Raw genomic sequence first — 6098 nt, forward strand, 5'->3', positions numbered from 1 at the left:
TCTCCGTGTCTGTGTGGGTTTTCTCCGGGTACTCCGGCTTCCTCCCACATTCCAAAAATAGGCGTGGCAGATTAATGGAAAACTCTAAATGGTCCCTAGGTGTGAGTGTGAGTGCGGATGATTGTACGTCTCTGTGTGCCCTGTGATTGGCTGGCAAGCAGTTCAGCGTGTACCCCGCCTACTGCCCGAAGATGGGCTGGCTGGGATCGGCTCCAGCATGCCCCATGACATCAGAACATGGATGGATGGATTGAACACATTACATTAATAAATAGTATTCAATATAAACACATTTTGGTCCCAACACTGAATCCTGGGGATGCCACACAGAATGTCCAAACATTTTGATTGATACTCACCCAACTTCACAAATTGTGTGTGTTTGTGTTTGTGTGTGTGTGTGTGTGTGTGTGTGTGTGTGTGTGTGTGTGTGAGTGTGAGTGTGTGTGTGTCCTTTATTTTAAGTAGCTTCTGAGTCAGTCTGAATGAATTGGCCAAACAGAGACGGGTCAGCTCCTCATTACTAACCTTCAACTGCAGTTTTTCTTCTCTACCAATGGTCTGCAAATCCACACAAAAAACGGAGGTGTTATACACATAGCACGATGATAGGGATTTTTGGGAGACAGACACATATTCTTTTTTGTGAAGAGAAGTTCTCTTCCCTTGTATGAAGCTGCTCGCAAGATGTCACAAAAGTGAAGGGGCGGAGGGGGGGGGCAATCCCCAGGTACGCGCCAAATGCCTCTGAAAATGAGCTCGCACTACAAATGGGCATGTGGGGAAGATGTGCTTTGGGGGAAAAAAAATACAAAATGTCGACAGGTAAGCCGTGTTTGTTTCTATTTACAGCTATTTACTTGTTAGTTACCCTCACATGTTCAGGAACACTCCACTCGCGACTCCAGCATGATTTTTGGCGCACAGCGAAATTGATTCTATTGGGAGCCGAAGAAAGGGAGTCGTAGCCTTGAGGTACTTCACAGAACTCTTGACTGAACATGCAGTACTTCTCGAAACTATCCCAACCGTTCAGAGAAGTAAACGAACAAATTACTCACACAAGTACATTTTCAGTTCTCACCTGATTTTCAGATCAATAAATACACTGGTGATTCTCACATGTTCTGTACCAAGGCAAAGTAAGCATTTTTTTAATACACGCACACAAAAAGAAACAACAACGTGGAAAGGATTAGAAATTGCCTTTACAATGCTGGATATGATCTTTTGATGTACTCTAATACTCTATGTTAGATAAGTTATAGTATTTGTTGTTCATAATTGGTAGGGTGGACATTTGCATATTTTGATTTGTTGTGTACACAGTCATCTACTATAACACACGGTGTTTCCTGAATCTGTCACTTTTCCTGTTAGAGCTGTTGTTTACCCCGCATCTTTTCACAATACCAATTGCTACACTCAGAAAACTCACAAATGAGGTGAAAATAACGAAACTTTGTACTCTCATTGACATTGTGAACGAGTCATGGGAGTTGTAAAAAGAGTTCATCCCTGAGCTCTTTTCACCCCTGGAAAGTCTCTTTAGGTCGCTGGACTCATCTGTAAACATTTGCCGTGCGGTTAATATTTTATTCGGCTCAATCAACATGGCGTGTCTGGTTTTGTCTGGGTGTAGCCTCAAAATTGTTATTGTCACGTGTATTTGTATTTATTTTTGGGGGCCTAGACACATGGATGCAGTGTTTTCATTTGGGAAACAAACTGTGTTTTAGCCGTGAGTGTACAAATGCATTCATTTCATAAAACGCTGCATCGTTAATGTTTGTCCGGTTTAAAATTTCCAAACTATAACGGGAGTGCACGTGGCTGGCGCTCAATTCAGGGTGTACCTGGCCTACTGCCCGAAGACAGCTGGGATATGATCCTACACGGCCGTGACACTTTTGTGGCTCATGGATGGATGGATGCTAGAAAAGTCGATACAGGCTTCCAGTGTTTCAATTCATTTTGCATTCACCTAAATAAGGCCAGCCCAGATTTGTTATGCCATGCACCTTGGTGGTTGTTTGGTTACCCCAATACAGATAATGCATGTAGGAATTCTTTACTAGTATATGGTGTCTGGTATTTCGGGTTCTTAGATAGAAAGAACTGTTGTTAACGCCACACATTAAGTAACGGAGCCCAGCTTCAAACCTTGCACCTCTGCACTGTGTGAGGGCGCAAACCAGTAGGCCATTGTACCGAGCTGTAAATACTAGACACAAATAATTTTCTAAAATTCAAAGTGTGAAGCAAATTTCTTTGCAACGAGCTACACAAGGGATGTATGTGGTGCTCCATCGCCCATTTTATGGTTTTGGATTTTAAAATATATTTTTAAAATAGTTTTACTAAAAAGGAATACATTTTATTATAATGATTATTTGTAGTTATAGTAGTAGTAGCAGTATTGCTAATGTTCTTATCTTTCTTTTTTGAACTGCTGAAGCACCTGAACCTTCCCTCTTGGAATGAATAATGGCTTTCTGATCTCATCTTTAAGGCTTTGTTTACATCCTAAAACATATGGAACTTTCAAACTGTTACAAGTGGGACCAACATTTTCAGTCAAGATAAGAGGGGTTAACCTTTTTGTTCTGCTTGTGTGGCGCTTCAAATGTCTTCCCTCACTGTCGAAGGCTCACTGGCATCATTAGACCTCCCTTTATCTAGACGGGATGATTAGCGCGCTTGTTTTTCTCACACAGGCCTATCGTGAGGAGTCGTGGACACTTTTGGCCTGCTGCTTTGCCCTCACAAATCTCACAGGCGCGATAACGAGTAGCTATTTCCGAACGGGGACGAGCGCGACGAGACCGAGTTCGCTTTGCTCAGCCTCTCGTGAGGCCAGATGATCAAGCTAGATAGGCGACACGTGTACCACCTGCGAGGGCTCAGCCAGTCACTCGCTGTACTGCACTGTCACGTACGCACGCACACTGACCTTGTTTGCAACAAACACATGCTAACGCGGTGACACACGAGGCGGTCGGTGGCTTGCTTTTCCAGGAATCGAACCTGTAGAAAAAGATAACAAAGAGAAACAGATTCGATTTTTTCTCCTTGCAAGATACTGTATGTTGCTTTGTTATACAATTACATTGCAAAAAAACCCAAGTATAATAACGATGAAAAAAACGTATTCTTGTAGTGTTTTATTTTCCTGCAAACAAACATAAACATTAATCTTGAAAATATGTGTTTTTATCCTAAACAAAGACAATTATTCTACAGTGAAACTCCTCTAGAACAAAACCTACATGGGCAATAATACCCCCTAATGTGAAAAAATCTTCATACATTAATACCATTCCCATTCTCCTGCCCGCCATACGACGAAAAAAAAAACCTGTTGCGTTATACAAAATCATTTTCTCTACTCCAGCCTCGCGAAGACATTCACTACAACAAAGTCTAATCCAACAGCAACCTCTACTGCTTCTTTCGGAAACGGCAACAGCAAACCCCACACTGTTTTACAATGTGAACAATGTTTATTTCGGTCACAGCTGCGAGTTTCCTGAACACAACATACTCATAGCTGCTCTGCCATTGGCTTACCGAGCATCATCCTGGCCTCCGATTGGCCAAGAGGGACCTCACTGTCTAGATACTGAAGCTAGATCCGTAGAAGATAGAGTGGAATCTATCCGATTAGTTGCTCAGAGTAAATTGCTTATGGCTCGACGGACATTCAGATAAACTAACATTTCCTTGAATGCTTTACTTGTTATCATGCTAAAAACCTTACGCGAACTGGAACGCTAATGAGAGAGAGAAGCGCTGATTTCGTTGTAGAGGAGTTTCACTGTAATTTCCCCCCCTCAAAAAAGCCCCTTAAAAAGAGGTATGTATCATACCTTTTTTTTTTTGTGCAGAAAAATAACATTTGAAATTATTTTTCTCCTCTCTCTCGCTCTCTCCCTGTCTCTCTAAAAAAAAATCAATGTTTAAATAGATGGATGTAAGTTAAGTCAAATGCGAATGTGTCATAATGAATGAATGTAAGATCTTAGGGTTATTTCTGAGAACACATTTCGGGAAAGTTCTGCATCCCTGGTGGTTTGAGTCTGCGAACTTGAAAATTTGAATCTCCTGACAGAATCAATCTCCTCTACATCTGTTTTTGAAATTAAGGACTTGTTTTTAATGAGCTCTCATGTTCCTAATCATCATCTGATCAGCCCGGCTTGATTGCACATTCTCACTCAATTTACCTCGTGATCGCACGTAGGTGCAAGGTAAAGTATGTAACTCGTGCTGGAGTGTGACGCGATGTGTTGGGAGGCTCTTGTGATGTTGCACTGCCTTTGAAGTTGCGTCTGTTTCGGCCAAGGCCCAGCAGTCTTGTCGGTCCACCGCCCCCGCTGCGCCGCTGTGGTCTCAGCGTGAGGCTGCAGCTGGAACTCCGGTTTAGTCATTCCCTTTGATGCCTCCACATTTAACCTAAGGGGGCTGTGGGGGGGGGGGGGGGGGGGGGTGCCAGGGGGGGTCTGTGACTACCCGCCAATCAACAAGCTGCAATATGCAAAGCGACTTGAGTTCGCTGGTCGAGTCGAAGTACGATACTGTGGAAGAACCTCTGATGTGGAACACCATTGACTCCTTTTTGAGTTTCAACTTGGTTGAATTTCCAAACACAGACTCACCGGAAATAGTACATCTGTTCCAGGCTAAAGGATGACCTTAAAACCCTTGCACTTCAAGCGCATGATATACACAACGAGGTGGCCGCGACAGTAAATTTCCCTGTCTTTTGTCAGTTGGCTTGGGCACCCATCTATCATTGTCATCATTTCAATTCAAACCAAACTCTAATTTTACTTTTCAGAGTAACTGAATCGTAATTTATGCCTCTTCTACAATCTCTATTTGAAGCAATGTCCTGTTTTTGAATAATCAAGGGGTAGAAATTTAACCGTTTTTAAAATCGGATTACTCAATTAAAAGAAAAATCACATGATTCATTGATTATTGAAGAACAAGCTCCAAAATTGAACATTTTACAAAAAATCCCCGTGATTGGTATCTGCCGATCAAGCTCATCTCGGTAGCTTCCAACGCTGATCAGAACTTCCCTACTAATTCTGTTTTTTAAGATGAAAAGAAAAGGAACCTGAAGGTCACAAAAAAATCCTAACAAACAGGGATATGGATGGACTTTGATGTCTGAGTTCACACTGAAAAAAGTACTCCTTTTTTTTCTCGTTTTCTCGTCCTCACCGAGTATTTCAAAGTGAACACTTATTGACTTGATAACACTGACATGTTCCTTTTTCACACCACACATCAAAGAACATTTTCAAACTCCAATGGGATCACAATCGTCTGCTGCTCGTCTTTTTCAAGATGTTCTTTGACGACGCCCACTTGCTGTGTCTTGATCATCACATGCTATTTGCTCCGACTATTAAATGTTTCATTGTATGGAGGTGGCAGCCCGGTAGTCTAGTGGTTAGCATGTTAGCTTCATAGTGTGGAAGTACCGGGTTCGATTCCAGCTCTGGCCTCCCTGTGTGGAGTCTGCATGTTCTCCCCAGGCCTGTATGGGTTTTCTCCGGTTTCCTCCCACATTCCAAAATCATGCATGGCAAATTGATTGAACAGTCCAAATTGTCCCTAGGTGTAAACCAAATTTCTAACTGGAATGTAGTTTCATTTAGGTTTAAAAGGGTTGCATATTTTGTTGCCAATCCTGCTGGTGTATGAGTAGGAAGTTGTGCAAGTTTACACTGCTCTTTGAAAAAATACGTTTTACTGAAGCACATTGACAAAATATTAATATAATAAATATATGTATGTAATAAATATATATAATATAATAAAAAATAATAATATAATATAAAGATATAAGAAGCCTTTTTTTCCCTTGCCCCAAAGACATTTTCTTTTTTTCAAATATATCTTTTTTATATATTTTTTTCATTATCTTCCATAAGCTTTGGACTTCCCATCACATTTTTTTAATATTCCATATGAAAACTAAAAAACGAATACCACTTTTTGGTGTGAAACATATGACTTTGTTCTGAAATAAATCCTGAAAATAAAAGTTATGGAAAGATTTGAAGTTAAAAAAGGCTTAAAAA

The sequence above is a fragment of the Hippocampus zosterae genome, chromosome 1, assembly GCF_025434085.1.
Source record: "Hippocampus zosterae strain Florida chromosome 1, ASM2543408v3, whole genome shotgun sequence".
Classification (NCBI taxonomy): Eukaryota; Metazoa; Chordata; class Actinopteri; order Syngnathiformes; family Syngnathidae; genus Hippocampus; species Hippocampus zosterae.